Below are 19,553 nucleotides of genomic sequence, written 5' to 3' on the forward strand. Positions count from 1 at the left end.
AGGTAGCCAACCACCAGCCTCAGTTCTCGGTGCCTATTTAGTGTCTGAGATAAGCAGTGTTTAGTGCACAGTGTTTGTTGATTTTAAGCATAAAAGGATCTCATCCCTCCACTCCAGTTAATAGGATTATATATGCCAGGCAATTTGTGGTGTGTCAAATGCCACATTGAAATCTTTTCTGCAGTAATTGTTTAGTCTCCAGATTCTGAGTAACAATCATAGATAGTTTTTGCCCAGAGCTTGTCTTATGGGAAAAATAAGTAATATCTTAGGCTACCAGCAGAGCAAGTGAAAGTAGGTTTTCAATCAGTTTTAAATTTAAACCATTTAAAGCTATACCTGCTTACACTTCATCTTGCCCGAAAGTGTATCCTAAGAAAACAAGTGGTGACAACATGACAACAGACAGGATCGTGACAGCTTTTGTGAGGAGCTGCCCTGGCTCAGTGCCAATTGCCCAGACCTTTCCTTCATATCAGCCTGATACTACAAGTTCACTGGAGTGGAAGAGCCTCAAGGAAGCAATGATTCATTTCTGGGAAAACATTAGACAATAGTGGAAATTCAGAAAAGGGTATTGGGTCAAGACTGATGCTTTCCCTTTCTCCCGTTCTCTTACAAGTGTTTAGGAAGACATGGGGTGTTCTGGACTAAAGGCTGGGTTTGAATCTTACTTTATCTCTGCTGTTGTTTGTGCAATAAATGTTACAGCAATTTGCTGCCATTTAAAGAAGGTAGTCAGGATCCTAAATTACTGCCTGTGTTTGTATTAATATCATTACTTAAACTTGACAAAGACTCTTCCAAAAAAATAAATCTATGATCTTCAAGCAGGGATGAAGGATGTTGCATATGTGCACTGACAGGTGGATGAAGGAAGATGTGTGGGAAGTCAGGCTGAAAGGATAGTGCAGGAGGCAGTCTTTCCAAATGACTTGCAGCTGTACTGATTACCAAGGAGTGGAAACATCTGTGTCTGCCCAATCAGTTTGGGGATATAGAAGAGTGGGTTAGCTGGCCATAGTTACAGGTAGGTGGGGCTGGAACATGAAATTCAGAGTGTGTTGCGGTTTGGGATGGAGGCTGCTGGCTGTGCTGTGAGCAGGTAAAGAATATGTGATTGTGTAAGGGACAGATGTGGTGGGAAGATGCTGTGTGAGGGGCAGCCAGGGTAAGGTAGCTGGGAAAGGGACAGCTTGGGGTTAGCCAGTCGTGCAGAGTGAGAGAAGGAGCCTGTGCTGTCAGGAGCTGCCTGGGAGAAAAGGAATCAATCCTGTGTGAAGCTGCCTATGAAAGAAGGAGGCCAGAGGTGCCTGAGAGAAGGCATGTAGAATTTGCTGATAAAGAATTGGTGGTGATATCAGTTGTGTCTGTCTCTACATCACTGACAAAGATGCCTCCTGCCTCTCCCAATACCAATTTCACCCAAAGCACACGCTTCACCCTGTGAGCATGGACCAGGGACAGAGTGGTCCCCCGCAAGGCTTCTCATCTCTTGTGCTTTCTGTGCATTTCTCTCTGAAACAAGGTCCTCCAGACAGAGCACTGAGCATCCCTGACCTGCTTCCTGCAGGCTGACCCACTGTCACACTAAATCCCTTCTGAAATTTGTAACCAGCTAAAGAGACCACGAGTAACACAAGCACTACTTGGCTCATAAAGCTGGGTTTCCTTGAAGGACAGTGAGATTCACCTGTAAATGGGTGGGGAGAGTCTTTGTTTCAGCGTTCAAGGGAAAAGGAAGTGTCCAGCAAAACACAATAAAGTTCCCTATGGGGTCTAATTTTTTTTTGTTTAAAAAATTAAGTAAGATTGCTTGTCTTTAATCTCATCACCATTACCAAAAACTTTCTTGCAGCAAAATGCCCTACGTATTCACATGTGTTTCTCTGTTTCATGTGTTTCCTCTTATTCAGCCACATGCAGTACTTCCACTGAGGCTTGTCTGGAGGTAAATCAGAAGTTTATTTGCTTCTAAAACACTGGGCTGAAGCCTGTATCCAGAAATCCCTTATAAAAAGACAAGTAATTAACTTGAAAATCACAATTTTTAAAAAGTACCACTAGCGGTGTAGATGAACAGAATGGTATGTGATTTCCTTCTCAAACTATAGCATTAATTTCACAACTCTTTCATCTCAATAGTTAAGAGATCCACCAACTTAATTCAATTTTTCATGTTCATAATCCCTCTTAAAATAACATTGTACTCATAGTTTTGGGTTACTGAATCTTGTTGGGGTGAAGATGCTTGAAGTGGATGGCCAGCAGTCTGGTAAGAGGAGCCTCTTCTGCCCCAGGAGCCATTCCTTGTTCTCCAGCAGTCTCTGCTCTGGCACCAAAAGCAGTACAGCCTAAAGTATGGAGGAAATTCCTGAAGGGCCTCTACAACACAAGAACTCTGCAGAAAGCCTCCGATCTCCAACTTCTTTAAGGTTCTAACTATTTTGTCTTGATAAAGGCTGCTACTGTTGTATGCTTAAATAACAACTGAGCTCACATGCGAGATCAGCTAGTCTAGTCTACGCATGTGAGATGAACTCCTCACTCTGTAGCTTACTGCTTTCAGCCAGGCAGAGCTGCTGCTCAAGCACAATAAAATAGCATACAGTAATTTCATGATTATAAGCCACATCTCTGGGTGTCGACAACTGTCTTGGGTTACAATACAGAGTGTGATAAAAGGTAACTATTCTATCACCATCTGTTGAGGGTGGGGGCAGTGATCCTTATCTCAACGGCAGATATTCTGCTAATGGGCCATCCATTGAAACCAGGTAGGGCATTGTTCTTTATCTTTTCACAACCCATCCTTCCTCCAGGGAGTCATTTTCTGCTAATGGCCCATTGAGTCCCACTGTGGGACTGATAAAATTACTGCATCCCATTGGAAGTTGCTCCAGCCAGGGGGAAGAGCCCAACATTTCTTACCAAGATAAAAACAGAGATTTTGGGACACTAAGGGAGCCCCTTGCTCTACTGGACTCCAGAGGAAAACTGGATTTCTCCACATGACCACTGGACCTCCGGAGGGAAACTGCACCTTGTACAGGAGCACTGCTCCAACTGAATCACATCTGTCACTGCAGGAGGATGCAGCCACCGTTTAATGGGACTGCTACCAACACCCTGCCTGACAGGGTGTCAGGCTGTACTCTGGCTTTGTCAGGGTTTGGAGTTTGTTTTGTTGTAGTACTGTATTTCTACTTTAATTTCCCTAGAAAAGAACTGTTATTCCTAATTCCCATACTTTTGCCTGAAAGCCTCTTGATTTTGAAATTATAATAATTTGGAGAGAGGGGGGTTTACATTCTCCATTTCAAGGAGAAGCTCCTGCCTTTCTCAGCAGACACCTGTCCTCCAAACTAAAACAGCAACTTTTCGTTCTTTGTCCATATATAAGCCGCGCCTGATTGTAAGCTGCACTTTGGGTTCGGACCAAAATTTTAGTCAAAATGGTGCAGCTTATAATCATGAAATTGCACATTTCAAGCCTGCCAGACACTCCCTGTCTCTTCCTTTGCCCCTTCACCACATCCCTTTGACCATCTTCCACACAGGTTCCTCTTCCATGGGGGGACCTGTCAGAGGGAATATAGCTCTTGTTTTTAGCCTGAATCATCAGGTTGGAACAGGGCTCTGAGACCTTGTACTGGTTGCTTTCACACCCTTTCTCCACACCTGTGAAAGGAGCACAGCATGCAGTGCATGTGGAGGGAGTGACCAACCCAGTCTCTGCAATGAAGCCCACCAGCAAAACTAGAAGGTGTCTTATGTACGTGCTCTCAAAAAACACCCTCCTACTAGGCAAGCCTAAAGCAGCCTCCTACTTCACTCCCATGTATGTGACAAGAGACTAATAAATTTGTTGTTGCTGAGGTCAGTAATTTTGCCTGAGCTCTGTCCCTCTTGCACAACTGGTGGAAGCCTCCTCACCATTGCCATGTCTGTCTCAGCACAGGTTGTCAGGAGAAATCATTGGGCTGTTTATTTGGATGGAAATCCAGTTTGATACTGCTTATGTTTAACAGGTACCAAGATTTGCATTTCTATCAGACAGCTTGAAGTGACAATGAGTCAGAAATACAAAAAAAAGTCAAAGAATCAACACAGCCTTAATCTACATCCATATGGTCCTGAAATAGAAATTAAAAGCTTTTCTTCATATTATTTCACTAGTGCAACAGAATCTGCTTAGATAATTCTCACTGACCACAAATTAATTTATAATATATATAAAAGAACTCCAATGTTATTGTTAGTTATTGTAAGTGCCACAGAAATTTTAATGGCAATATCTCTTTGGGGGAAAAGTTGAGACAAATGGGATTTTAAATTTTTTTTAGGTATCATCTACAGCTGGGGAAAGAACATACCAAATGTTTTAACACATCTTTGCCAGTCAGTGAATAAGCTGTGACAAGGGAAGACAACAGGCCGTTTGAGTTTGTTGGAATGCTTTTTCCTCTGATCAAACTCAGCTACATCTCTGTCAGTGGCAATTTTTTCCCCAGCAGCACCTGCAGGTGCAGATGTAATTTAATCCTGTGTCCCTTTCACAGTAATTCCTCTACAATAAGCCCCTAACAAGTGTGCCCCTGCCTCCTGTGCAGCACAAGCAGCAGAGAGCAAGGCTGGACGTTCAGTGGGAGCATCCCTGCAAAGACAGAGCTGAGGGAGAGCTTTGCCTGCCACTGCTGTGCCTCTGGTCAGGGAGATGTGGCCACAGGCACAAACCCAGTGAACTGCACGGAGCAGTGACTAATAGCAAGCTGAACTCAAGCTACAAAATATTTCGCATGACTAAGTACTACTTCAGTAGGAAAATAAACCTTTATCCAGAACCACCCAAAAACACTTGTCTCCAGTATAGTGTGGCTACTATCTTCAGTACAAAGAGAGAAAGAAATATTATCCCCATTTTGGGACCCCGTCAAGCTGTCAGTACTTGACAAAGTCCTGTCTGCCAGTGGAGCTGCATGCACATACAAAATCAAAAATACATAAGGTCTGATCTTTTTAATTGAAGCTGATACTATTAACTTCATGTAAGTGTGAAATAAAAAGCCTGCACACACTTGTTTGACAGGCAGTAACCTCAGGAAGCAGCAGTTCAGCAGGAACTCTCACCCAGCATTCAGGGAGATGAGCTACACAGAGACAGACCACTGGTCATATGGAAAATCCACAGGGAAGGAGAGGAACCAGCATAAATTTCTCACCACTTCAGTCACTATTCTAACTATACGGTCTCAGCTTCAAGTTTGAAGGCACCTTTTAAACCATTATGAGCTGGCAGTTTTTATTACATTGTTTATTACTCTGAGGGGTTTATGTTGCACATTTTACTGAATCAGTGTTTCCAATATTGTTCTTCTGGACAGCAGCTGATGTTTTCATAATCAACAGTAGATCTCAACGTTTTTTAAAAGCGTAAGTATTTATTGATAAATATATTTTTCTAGTCACCTAGTATTTTTCACCCTTTCACGATTCAAATATTCCACCAGCTTTTTCTTATTTGATAAAATACAGAACCACAATATAAACATCAGATATATTTGTAGAATTTTGGGAATGAAGACCTTTTCATTACTTTTATGTTACCTAATTTCAGTGCATTTGTTTTGGATTTAATCCTACTGTAAACATATATGATATGTGCTTGTTCCTTGTAACAACTTATGTTTGAGACTTGGAACAGTTTGGCCCTGCAATCTGTGGCAAAACATTCGCCATTTTTTCACAAGTTCATTCAAACCTCCTTTTATAAATTATAAACACCTGAAGGCAAAAAAAGTTCATACACTAGTGAAGAAGTATCCTGTATGATTTTCTGCCCTGAAACATTGAAGTGAACATAGATAGCTCAGAAAATATTCAGTGTTGCAAAATAAGCCTCCCAGAGTAGAGTTAGAGACCAGGTTCCAAATACTAAACCCATGGGCGTTTATATCCATGGACCAAAAAGGCATATTGATGAGCATTTGATGGACCATCTATTACTGGCTGCATAAAACCTTGCAACCCATACATGCAGAGATAACAACTTTCCACTCAGCAAACCTGCTTTGGCATTTTCATTGTTTGATATCTTTCCTGTTTAAGCTTTAGCTCAGGCCCCTGGGTATTCAGCCCAATGATCTACCACAGGAGAAATTCCAACTTGCAAAAGGGTAAACAGGTATTTAAGATGGTACATGTCAGGCATTTTCAGAAACGCTCAAAATCATCCTGGATATATTTTTAATATCAAAGTCACTATGTAATCCCACACTGACATTCTCCTCTGTTATTTTTAGATCTTGAGCTTTTCAGGTGAAAACAGAGGTTGCATAAGGGCTGGTGAAAGGGGATTCTTGGCTGTAGATTTCTTTGCAAGTGCCAAATTACCTCTAACCCCCCACACTCTACTGTTCTCTGATGTCATGATCCTTGCTGCAATTTCTGCAGGTAACAATACAGCAGAGGAATAGTCAAAAGCCACATCCTGGTGTGTTCCAGACACACACATTGACCCAAGTCTTTGGCTCATTGAAGCAAGTAGCACAATTTAGACAAAAAACATAGCTATAGACATGAAGGTAGATCTAAGAATACTGCAGCCTTTTGCTGAGTGCCAAACACATGGGTGGTGCCAAGCAGAAAGATGTGGAGGGAGCAATGTTGGGGCAGTGCCCTTCCCCTTGGCATGCCTTTTGTAGTTGCAGCATCCCTGGAGCTCTGGGCTTTGTGGCTTTTTCAAGCCTAACCCTAAGTGGAACAGTAAAAGCTGCTTTTTGCTGAGATGCCCAACACATGGGTAGTGCTGAGGAGAAAGGTGTGGAGGGAGCAATCATTTGGGCAGTGGGGTGCTCTCTTTTCACAGTGAAATGGACCAAACCTTGCCAAATCGATACTCATTGAAATCACAAGATTTCCTTTCCTTGAATGAAATAAAGAATTTCATTTCATGAAAGGAAATAAAATCTCAAAGAGCAAACTGGCTGGGGTTTCCACAATTAGGCACTAGTATGTTCACCAATGTTTTTGCATGTACTATTCTAACAAGAGACATTAAGCACATAGAAAATATTGATTATTGAATTTAAGCCAAGAGATGGGTTTATCCTACTGTCCTGGTCTCTAGGTCCATGCCTTCCCCATGCCCTACCCTTAAGTGAGGAAATACTGTCACTTCTCCTTGCAGTCCTTGTGTCTCCTCCCAAGAGGAGACTCAGGTACATGGGGAGGGACAGAGGCTCCCGTGGCTGAGGCAGAAGGGATCAAGGGGATCAGGAAGGAGAGCTGTCCCAGCCACAAACCAACCCATCACGACTGCAAACCCCCTTTGGCTTTGTGTGGGCTGACCAAACACAGCACAACCTGGCCCACCATGGCACTGAAGGCAGTCTTGTCCAGAGTGACACTTTGGGTACTCATTAATGAAATGAACACAGGGGTGTTCAACCCAAACTCTCCAGTTCAAGCTTACAGTAAATTCACGAATACAAGCCGCACGGAATATAAGCCGCACTGCTGGTGTGTTGGCAACATTGTTGCCTTTGTTAATAGATAAGCCGCACCCGGAATATTAGCCGCACTTTAGTTCGCAGCGAACTTTCACAAAGTCGTCATTTAGTAACACAATCGCGGGATCGCTGGGGCTTACTGGCTTACTGCCGACCTCGGAAACATTGTTTCCAAGTGAAAAAAGACACACCCTTTATTTACAAGCCGAAAAAGACAGGAACAATAGTGTGGTCATTTTGTGAGCATTCCCAATGGATCCGTGTTGCCTTTAAACAGCCACTTAGCCACGCAGGCAGGCAGCTGAGCTCCGAGCGGAGCCACATCTCCGTGCTGGCACAGGAGCGGCCGTTGTAGCCCTCGCAGCCCGCGGGGGGAGCGGCCGTTGTAACCCTCGAGCCCGCGGGGGAAGGGGCCGTTGTAGCCCCCGCAGCCGGGCGGGGGGAGCGGCCGTTTTAGCCCTCGCAGCCCACGGGGGAAGCGGCCGTTGTAGCCCTCGCAGCCCGCGGGGGGAGCGGCCGTTTTAGCCCTCGCAGCCCACGGGGGAAGCGGCCGTTTTAGCCCTCGCAGCCCGCGGGGGGAAGCGGCCGTTGCAGCCCTCGCAGCCCGCGGGGGAAGGGGCCGTTTTAGCCCCCGCAGCCGGGCGGGGGGAGCGGCCGTTTTAGCCCTCGCAGCCCACGGGGGAAGCGGCCGTTTTAGCCCTCGCAGCCGGGCGGGGGAAGGGGCCGTTGTAGCCCCCGCAGCCGGGCGGGGGGAGCGGCCGTTTTAGCCCCCGCAGCTGGGCGGGGGGAGCGGCCGTTGTAACCCTCGCAGCCCGCGGGGGGAGGGGCCGTTGTAGCCCCCGCAGCCGGGCGGGGGGAGCGGCCGTTTTAGCCCCCGCAGCCGGGCGGGAGGAGCGGCCGTTTTAGCCCTCGCAGTCCACGGGGGGAGCGGCCGTTTTAGCCCTCGCAGCCGGGCGGGAGGAGCAGCCGTTTTAGCCCTCGCAGCCCGCGGGGGGAAGCGGCCGTTGCAGCCCTCGCAGCCCACGGGGGAAGCGGCCGTTTTAGCCCTCGCAGCCGGGCGGGGGGAGCGGCCGTTGTAGCCCCCGCAGCCCGCGGGGGGAGCGGCCGTTTTAGCCCCCGCAGCCGGGCGGGAGGAGTGGCCGTTTTAGCCCTCGCAGCCGGGCGGGGGGAGCGGCCATTTTAGCCCTCGCAGCCCGCGGGGGGAAGCGGCCGTTGCAGCCCTCGCAGCCCACGGGGGAAGCGGCCGTTGCAGCCCTCTCCCTGCGAGCCGAGTGGCCGTTCTACCCCTCTCCCTGCGGGGAGAGAGGCTCCCCCAGCCCTCTCCCTGCGAGCCCAGCCAGCCCCGTAGCCGCACAAGACTGAAAACACTTTAAAAAGTACAGAGAAATATCACACACTTTTATCGAACTGCCGAGGTAACTCGCCGAGGTAACTCACCCCGATAACACCCCCCGCCCCTCAGTAACGCCGCCATCCACAGGCAGGCAATAAGCTGTTCTCTGATTGGTTCATCGTCGGAACAACGGGAAACCATGGATTTCAGACTGTTTTGGCTCGGGACTGGACCAGCATGATACTAGGTAAGGGCAGATATCACATTTTTGTCCATAGATTAGCCGCACCGGAATATTGGCCGCATTTCCGGGTTTCCACCAAAATTTTAGTCTTCTTGCTGCGGCTTGTATTCGTGAAATTACTGTACTTTTAATTAGGCTACAAAGAGTTCAGTACCATTGTGGTTATGACTGCTAATGCTTTGTTCCACAATAGATCTTAACAAATTTGTGAAACAAAGTTCCCTGGAAAAGAAAGAAAATTTTAAAAATTTAAATATTAGAAAAATGCTTTGAAGAATTCCTTAAGGAAGGCCCAAAAAAGGACTCAGACACTGTAAAAAAAAAATCCTGCATCAGAGAACAAACTGCAAGGTGAATAACTATACTGTGTTCAGAAATTAAAGGTTGGATATCACTCTAGGGCTGTATTTGGAAGTTCAGGCAGAAAGCAAATGCTGACAGCAAGGAGCTATAACTCGGATGAGATGGTTTCAAATGGGCCATCTGGCCAGCAAAGGAACAGAAGTGGCAATTGGAAAACCTGACAACACCTCATTATAGCACATCAGAACTGAGACTATGACTCTGTTTCCAGCTCTCCTTGAGAAAGCTTGCCCAGACACATAGAACCCAGGCAACAGCTTCCCTTGGCAACTGGGGAAAGAGGAGGGAGGGAAAAGGGAAGGAATGAAGGATTTCTGTTGTGGAGTCACATAATAAACCATAATGGACTATACTTAATCACACAAAATCTAAAGGAGCCTAGAGAAGTGAAACCATACTGTTCCCAAATATCAAATCTAAAAGAAGATGGAGATAAACTCCTTTTTTGTTCAGCACTGAGAACCAGTTTGTAGCAGCTGCAGGAGGATGTTTGTAACACCATTTATTTCCCTTGTTTGGTGAATACATCAGGTCTCTGCTCCCACCCTCGCTATAGTACAAATAAGCATTTTGGAAAGGTGGATCAGCATGCATTGTCATAACTGCCACTCCTATGTCCTCTCACCTTGGGAATGAGAAAGGTGGGGTGTGGGGCAGACTGTAGCTCAGCCCTCCAGCAGCCTCTTCTCTCCCACAGCAGGCAATGTGGTGTAGAGGAATCAGCATTCACATCCTCTTCTGAAGCTACAATATGTACCTTGCTGTTCATCAGCAGCAGTGAGCCTGGAATTACCAAGACACTGGCCCTGTTTCTGGTTTCCTGCAAGTAGGTAATTTAGCTTTTACTTTGTGGATTAACTTTAGCCAGTGGGAAAAGTATATCTTAAACATCTTTGAGCAATCTTGTGATGAAATTCCCAGTTGTTCTTTTTTGTAAAGTTTGCTTTGTCTCCACTGTTCTTTCTTTACATGATTTCAACCCCTTGAATGCTGCTCATAATTTATTTTTAAATTCCAGGCATTTTTGTGCTTCCATCAATTTTTATTATATGTAGGATTTACACTTTTTTTCTGTCCAATTCAGATGTATAATGCATTACTTTGGCTGAAAACTTCTGTGAGTTCTCCAAGATTGCACAATGTTTAAAATAAAATGATTTCCCACACTAGTCACACCAGCAAATTTAATGCCTCAAGCACTGTAATAACATGGCTTTAAATAGACTGCTGAAATATTAATCTTAGTGTTCATTTTTCTTTCATTCTGCCTCTATTGTTTGACTTTTCTTCTCTGTGTCTATGTTTCAATATCCTCTGGACATCATCACATCCACAGGATGATTCAGGTGTTGGGAGAGCTGAGTGTTTCAAGCCACACTGTGTTCCAAAGGAATACATTCCTTATTCTTCACATGGAGCCAGTTTTCTTTGAAACAGCTCACCTGTCTTTCAAACACCGCTTCAAGTTTAAGGATCTATTTATATTAAACTTTGTAATACTGTAGTTACCTTAGGTGACCAAACTATAGTATTACCTTTTTCTCTTTGGGCTTGTTATTTCTCTAGTTATTCTGCAAAGTCACAAAAAAAAGTAAATGAGTCCCCTAACAATCCCCTTGGTGCAGGAAAGGTATCAGACTGAAATGATGTTGTAAAAGTGGATAGCAAGAATGAGCAGCAATTTTGAACCAATAGCATTAGAAATCAGGAGAGATGGTATTTAAAGAAAGACTCAGTTCAGGCAATCTTCTGGAAAAGTTTTATATCTCAAGATGTACTGGCATTCAGACTGAGCTTAAATTGGTATTTGATTTCAATATGCAATTATTCAATGAATAGAATTTTTTAATATTAATAGTATAAAGCATTTTTGTTGCTTTGGTTTTGTGTCATCTACTAAACTGCCCATGAATGTCTCAAGGTTAGAAATGGGAAGTCTTCAAACCACCCAAGACACAGGTTTGGGAACAAAGCCACTATTGCAGAAATGGGAGGAAACATTTTCAATAATTAACTTCCAGGCAAAGACACTTTGGCAAAGAGCAATGGCAGCTGCCTCCAGCAGCAGAACCACAAGTCTGGTGAGCAGAAAAGTGCTCCTGTGCCTGCTCTTAGCCAGAGCATGCTAGTCCAGCAGAGACAGAGATGCAAGACTGTGTCCCTTTGGATGTTCTATGTACCTGTCAGCACACAGGCTTCACATTGAGATCAGCAGACACAAACATTTGACTCCCTTTGGTTCACCAGTCAAGCCTCCACCAACTCATCCAGCACAAGCCCTGTGCCCTGCTCCAGCAGACTTCTATGAAAGACTGGATTTTATCCAAACTGAGTGTGCAAGGCCTGACCTTGGCCCCTGTAAATTTGATCATCACAACAAAGGACACATTTGGTGCTGTTTGCTTGGCTGTCTCTCCAGCTGTTTCTCCCTTGCATGATTGCCAATTGAAAAAAACAAAAACACTTTTGGCTACTAAAAGGGATCCTTAAGATAATACCATGCCTTGGTGAAACACATGAAATGATTTTCTGCTTTCTTTGGGGTTTTATGCCCTATTCAGGAGGGAGAAGATTAACGCAGAGATTAATGTAGTAGAATATCACTTTTTACTCAGTTACTCCACACTGCAATCAGATGCCTGGGAACAGAAAACAGAGATACTAAACCAGAGGCAAAAGCATCTTCTAAAGTGAGCCACCCAACCTCTGGAATGGCAACACCAAGTAGGGACAGAGAAGGATTCAGCCAAAGATATTTTCTTTCACTTTTTCTTAGAGAAAAAGAAATAAAGTGACTACACGAGATTATTTTAGTCAAAGGGATTCATATTCATATTCTCCTCAAAGCAATTCTATTACCTCTGCATACAGGTATCATAATAATCAGCAGAGGAGAAAGGAAAGGCACCAGAAAAGTTCTAGATCCGAAATAATCACAACTAGATAACATAAGGGCTCTTTATGTCGTTTCATAGATTCTGCAAAAGGGTGGAAGGAAAAAAAAAAATCCTAAAATACTATTTTTTTTAAAAATTGGAGATAGAAGGGTGCACTTAAAATTTCCAGTTCAGTTTTACTCTCACTCTGCAATTATCTGACACCTTATCTCATGTACATGTTAATAAGTGCTGTCCTGCCAGCTCAGCACACAGAGTTCCGCAGCACACACAGTCCTGAAAAGAAAAGGGATTCCTCCTCCCTGTGCACCTACTGCAGCTCTCTGCTGGCTGCTGCTCACAGTCAGCCTGAAAATGCTCTGAGAGGACATAATTGTTTGCCCAAGGAAGAGGAGACTGGCTGTGGCAGGTTGGAATGAGCTGCGCCTTAGTGAGGAGCAGCAAAACTCATGACAAGGTTCAGAAATTATTCCTAGATGATTATTACAGCCATAAAGCTACATTTTCTAAAAAATTCTAATTAAATCTAGACAAAGTGAGGAAAATAAGTCAAAACAGATCTGGACATTAATGAGAGATAAAGGCTCCAGTCTTTTGCAATTTCAAAGGTAATTACTAAGGGATGTCTTATCCCCTCACCAGAGCAGAGGAGGAGCACAGAGACCTCTGGATTCCAACTAATCCAACTGTTCTCAGATAAAATAATTTCATGTTAGACAGGTAGCAAACTAGCAAACATTAAGGCAGAACAAGGAGCTGGGATAAAAGTAGTCCACATAGATAACAAACCCCACCATCATTCTCCTTACTGACAGTTCAGCTACTCTAACATGGTGTTTCTCAAAGAAATTTTCTATAGATTTGCAATAACCCATTATTCATTTTGGGGAACATTTATTTTCAGAACAGAACATTTATTTTCAGCAAGTAATTTCCCATCACAAACTAGACAGTGAAGTGTGGTGATTGTATGTGCTGGAACTCTGATCACATCAGAGTGGGCTGTGTTTTACCAACTGCCATCAAGTACAGGTTTCCAGCCCACCCAGGACAGAAAAGGTTTGGTTTAAGGTGAGGAGTTTCATCAGAGTGTATCTTTAATGAAAACTAGGCAGCATATGTTTTGCTAGCATTGCTTTCTAAAAGGGCTCTGTGCCTCTACCAGAAGAAAGTGTATTTTGAAGGCAATTTAGGGACAAGAAGACAACAAATGTTATTTGTAGGAAAAGAAATCAGAAGGGGAGGCCAGGCTTATACCCTGTAATATTATTACACATTATGTTGTTTTTTCTGTTCCAGAGGAGACAGCTGGATTTGAGAAGGATCAGGTCTCTGCCCACTCTCTCATTCTCTGCAGGTTATAGGAAGGCAAAGCCTGCTCAGATCACACTGTTGATGGAGCACTGGGAGTTGCTGTTTTAGAAACACTGACTTAAAATGCTTTGCATTCAGAACAGTGAGTTTTATGTGGGATTTACTTACTGTATTTAAATGCAACAAGCAATTTGTACTGAAATGCAATTATATCCTTAGGATTGCCAATGTAAAACAAAGGATTTAACATCAATGTGTTTAAGGACTGTATTATCCTTTTATACAGAGAATGTTTCACACAAATGCCTTAATCTCTACCACATCATGGTGAGCCCTGAGCCCCATAGTCTGGAGTCTTTAAGATGACACTTAATAGTTTCTGACCACGAGGAAGGATTAGTTTTGCACCACTTAATCTCTAAAAGTGTCCCTTTAGCCATAGGTGCTTCAAATGCATGGTAAGAATGTAAAATTAAGGTTAGCAGCTCAGAAAGGCTCTGGAAGGGATCTAGTTTTCCTGGAAGAGAAACTCTGCCCACCATCACAATAACAGAACCCATCTATTTCCACCCCAGCAAAATTGTGGTACCCCTAATCTCAGTCACTCATGCACCACTGAATGTGCTGGATCATGGACTGCTCTACACAGGGAACTAAATGCCAGAGGCAGAGGCAGAGGGGATGGAGATACTTTTGTGAAGCATTGGTATTAAGATGCAGGTCATCAAAAGAGAAGTCAGATCTGAGCAACCAGAAGCAGCTTTGAGAGAAATATGTGAATAGCAGACTACATAAATTGTTTTGCCTTACCTGATACAAGCAGAGCTGAGTTTATAGGCACAGATCAGGAGATTTGGCTGTTAACCCTAAACACATTCAGTCTTCTGCCGTCTCAGGAGCCAGAGAAAGATTTTTGACAGTGAGCTGTTGGAAGCTATGTCATCTTTTAAAAAGTAAATATATAACATACAGAGGCGTAAAACCTCTTATCAGTTGAGAACAACAGCATCAGTAATGAATTTTCACTATTAATAAATCCTGCCTCCAGAGCTTCTCCAGAAACCTTGATAAATATTTCATTGTGCTCCATTCTGAGAATTAATCCAAATGCAGACTCTGAAAATCTTGAGGAAATGTGAAGGAACTGTTTGAAGTGTAAGATATCGAAATGCTAATAGCTATGAGGAAGCATTAGCACTGTTTATCTCTGATTGCACCAGGAGCAGAATATCTGTGAGAGTGATTTAATGAACAAGACATCCAGCATGGAGCTATCAAATGCTTCACAAGCTTAGTAGGATAGTATTCCAAAGCCACTGCAACCATGATACTGCAGCCTTAAACATAAGGAGAATTGGAATTTCATCCCCCCTCAGTGGAATTCAGTGGAATTTCCCCTGCCCTCCATCATCCAACATGGATAAATTCAAGCCTAAAATACCACACACCATGTCTGCATAAGGTAATCTCACATCACAGATAACATCTTACTTCTGATACCTTCGGCACAAAACAAAAAGCCACGCACTCAGGGCAGAACAAAAAGCCAAGACAAGCATCCGGAAAGTTAAAAACTGCTAGGGCAAACCTCATTTGAAGTTGTAATGAACAACCTTGTCTCCAAAGGCTTTAAATAAATATCCTCAAACACACTAGTAAACATTTTAAATATGTATTCACAGTCCTGTTGGATTCTAATGCTCCTCTGATGAATAAAGCTGGTTCTCCTCTCCAGTAAATAATTCAGTAGCAAAGAATTGCTTGGCCTGGAAAAGAGATGAACAATGGGCCAAGACTTAAGATAGTTGCTCTTTGCTGAGAGATTTTGGCCTCAATTTTCACTTTATGGGTAGAGGTTTCTGCAAAAGATGAAGTCACACAAATAAAGTTAGTGTTTATATTCACAACTACAGTTTAGTATCCATTTTTTCTGACCTTTATTCTTGATTCTGTTAGTGGAAGAAGAAAGAGTTGATGGCATGAAAAGAGAACCAAGAAACATAGTTTATATAAGCTCCTGCCACAGGAGAGTAATTTTTGTATTCAAGGATAAAGTGCAGTTTTGTTCTACCTATGGTCAGGTACATTCATCTTGTGGTACAGTGCTGCTGATATTAGATACTTGGGAGTGCAAGGTACCCAGGAACTTCATCAAGAGTAAGATCCAGAAAGCAAAATACTATTCTGTGTTTTCAAGGGGAGTCTTATGTTTATTTAATGTTAGCACAAAGATGCAGCTCTGTACTGAGAGCAATCTGATCAGGAATGAGGGTAATAGTGATAAAGCACTCCTAAAAAAACAGGCAACTCCAGTTTCCTTAAGTAAGTATTTTTAAACCAGAGGCTTTAAAGCTGACTAAAACCTTTCCCAGATTAATTCCATTAACTTTATGGGTGAGAACATGGTTTGTCCTATAACACCACCAGGCCTGATCTGCAAGCAATATGCATTAATTCTTGATATTGAAAAAACGCCGGAATTCAAACTACATATATTTCTCAATATTGCTTTTGTGAGATAGTTATACAGATCATGGAAAGACTACAGCAAGACTGAAACATTCACAAGGCAGAAACTTTTTGGTAGGCACCTCGGCTTTCCTTTCCAAGCAGCAAAATTCCAACCTAAGCTTCTCTGAAAAATTGAGATATTCACAGGCATTCGCAAACTACTAGCATGAGATCCTGCGAAGTACTAAAGGCACTCTGGGAGACCCACTGCTTAGATAAAAAACACAAAAAGAGGAGAGTTCTAACAGAAATTAGATGTATTCATTTCACATACATATTAAAAGACTGGTAACTTCTAGCAGCCAGTTTAGAGCTCTGCTTTAAATCTTCCCCAGAAATTAAGCTTTGTGTACCTCTAAATTTAGGAGGAAGCCAAAAGACTACATATGCCAGAGCCTCACCTCATTCATCTCACATTTTTTTCAGGTTTAAGTGTGTTTGGATCCACCTTGTTTCTAGAGAATTTCAGGAAAAACCTTATTTCTATAAAGAATTTTCCACAGATAACTCATTTAAAAAAGCAAACAGAAAAATTATTTTTGTATTATTTCACAAGGACTCCTTCTCATAAGTCAGAAAACTAGACAAATACAAAACTACATATGTACAACTGACCCTTTCTGTTTTGAACTTTATCCATGAAAGTTTGCTTAGCAGCATGAACAAATCTTCATGGGTGACTCCCTTTGACTGTGATCTTGGCACTAGAAACAAGGAGTGACACAACAAAACACTTCAATCTGGAGACATAATGCTAGAACCTTAAAGTCTAAGCCAGCTCAGCTCACAAACTGTAAGTGCAAAATAAACTTTAGAAAATAAGTAAATCAAAGCAGCAATCACTGAACAGTGTCTTTTAATGAAACAGTTTTGCACAAGGACTGAGTGCAGTTACAGCTGTTGCATTTTGTCTCTCCTCAGTTAAATCCCAGGAGTATCTGGGATTCTGTCCCTAGCATTTCTCCTGTATTCCAGCCCCACATCAGCAGCAAGGTGGGTCCTGCCTGTCTCTTAGGGACTAGAGTTTGCTCCAGAGCAGAACTATCAAATTGTGCCCCACTATCTGCATTTAGATGCCTCCCCTCAGGTTTCCCCTGACTCAGAGCAGAGTCACACACCGAGGCAGCCCAGCACAGCTGCCTTGAGCCTGCAGAGGAGCAGCACTTCACACCAAACCTCCATCCTGGCTCCTCCTTGGCAGCAGCCCCCTGCTCTCATGTGCTGGCCCTTGGCACTGCCAGACACAATGAAGGGCTGATCCTTGCAGCCCTAGGGTGTACTGCTTTTGCCTCTGCCATGTATTCCTGCAGCCAGCTGCTACAGGGGAGCAGAACATGGCCAGATAGAAAGGGCAGAGGGGAGAGCAACGCAAAGAAGGTGTCCCATGCTCAAACCACTAAGTGGCTTCAAGCGTTTTCTTGCTTAGCACTCTTATTAAATAATAGCTATACAGCAACTCACACACACTTTTGGTTTGGTTACGGTTTGTTGTTTTGAATTATTTTCCATATTGTTTGGTTTTGTATTTTACTTAGGCTGTGCCCCAAGAAATGCTGGCTGTTCAGCTGGACCTTCCTTGTGTGTTGGGGGTAAAGGACAGAGTGACAGACATGGTGTTGGGATACCACAAGCACATGCTCCCTGTCCTATGTATTTTTATAAGTGAACAGGCTCAGAAATGTTCCTTTTTTTTTTCCTTTTTTTTTTCTGCAAAATTTCTTACTGGAACTTCTTACACAACACAGAGAGAAATCCCATCTGGATACGCACGCCGGAACTCACATCAAAAGGGAGGCGTGGAGGGGCTTATGGAGGTGATCAGAGGAGCATTTTCTCAGGGCAGAAGGCTGGAAATCTTGTCTTGCACAGTAAAACACAGACTGAAAGAGGAGACAGTTGCAGTCTCCAAGGCATCCAAGAATTAACTACCATGAGAGGAAAAGAACTATTTAATTTAACAGATATTTAGATATTGTATGAAAACTTGCCACAATCACATCCATCCTGTAAACTAGAAGAAGAATTAGGAATTGGCTATTAGGAAAATGAAGCTGGGGAACTCTCTTCCTAAAAGGCATATTTTACAAAGAGGAAAATGAGCCCCAAAAATGAAAGCCTCAAATTCATACATAAGGTTTCTGTCAGAGAAAGTGAACCAGATACTGTAGGCTTAAATCCCAGGCCAGGTTCCCTAAAACAAAATCAATAATCATATCAGTGAGGGTCAAATGAGTTGAAAACATGGTTTGGTGGGCCAAATTTTGCAACCCAATATAGGTGAAGCAAGAAAAGAAAACTAATGTGAGAAAATAGATTTGATTTTTATAATATTATTAAACTGTTAATAAATAATAAATAAATTGTTATTGGTAAATCAGTACCACTAATCTTCAGAGTGATTAAGGAAATATTTTCCTTTGAGGTAAATATTTACATTTCTGACACAGAGCATTACCCTAGGATGCTACAGAATTAATCAAGGTGGTTTTGGGCAGTCTTTTCCTTCTTTTGCAGCAAAACAATGTATTGACAACTCAGTGTATACGTTATTCCAGGTTTGGGGTTGTTTTTATTTTAAATTTAAATGTAATTTTTGGAATTATCAATACAGTCATGTCCTCAGGGAATAACAACCATGATTGTAAAGTGCAGTTATAAACAAAAAAAGGTTTAGACACTTCTCTTTCTTCTAAACTCCCTTTGATTTGGGATTATCACTTGAGTGTAATCTCATTTTTTTCTCACATAATGCTTGTCGATCTCTTGACCTGTATTTTTCTTTCTCAGTGCCAGATGAGATCAAAGAGCATTTCTATTCCAAGGTTCCCAAGAGGGTTTCCCTTATCAGTTTCATTGCCAGGCCTATTTTATGTCAAGCCCTATACACTACTTGTTTCATCAGCTTTCTCTAAATCCCAATTCCAATACCAAAATCCCACATTTATCCTTTCCTAGTTAATCCTCAGATGCTCGCTTTATGCAAACAGATGTGTTTGCTATTCAGGAGTAAAAGTGGTGTTTGTTTGGCTCCTCAGGTCCCACCCTGGGAGCAGGGACTGTGTTCCTGCTATAAACATGTTGTCACCAACTCCAGCAGGGAAATGGTGACACAGGGTCACGCACTCTCCTCACTGCTCCCTCCTGCTCACAAGGATGTGCCTCGCCTGTCTTGGGAACCTGGATTCCCAAACAGTATTAAAAATGCAATCCCAGCCTTCTCTTCCCCTTGGCCTTACATGAGGCAGAATCTCTCACATTTTGGGTAGTCCTACTTTGTAAAATGTCACCATTCTTAGTTTCTGATCCACAGTCGAGTTACAAAGTCACCTTTGGTAAGAGCAAGCGGCTCAGTGCTCTCATCTTGAACTCCTACAACTGGA

At 43.0% G+C, this 19,553-nt stretch overlaps 1 long non-coding RNA gene across 1 annotated transcript in view; it reads right to left on the bottom strand.

The window, feature by feature from the left end:
- Positions 1-17,924, bottom strand: part of LOC116997381 — a 146,023-nt gene extending 128,099 nt beyond the window's left edge. Inside the window, exons 1-2 of the long non-coding RNA XR_004418173.1 lie at positions 17,910-17,924; positions 16,789-16,877 (exon numbers count right to left, since the gene is read on the bottom strand). This is a non-coding gene — a long non-coding RNA (uncharacterized LOC116997381). The remainder of the gene's footprint in view (positions 1-16,788; positions 16,878-17,909) is intronic.
- Between the last annotated feature and the right edge of the window lie 1,629 nt (positions 17,925-19,553).

This window comes from Catharus ustulatus, chromosome 6 (genome assembly GCF_009819885.2).
Source record: "Catharus ustulatus isolate bCatUst1 chromosome 6, bCatUst1.pri.v2, whole genome shotgun sequence".
NCBI classification, from domain to species: domain Eukaryota; kingdom Metazoa; phylum Chordata; class Aves; order Passeriformes; family Turdidae; genus Catharus; species Catharus ustulatus.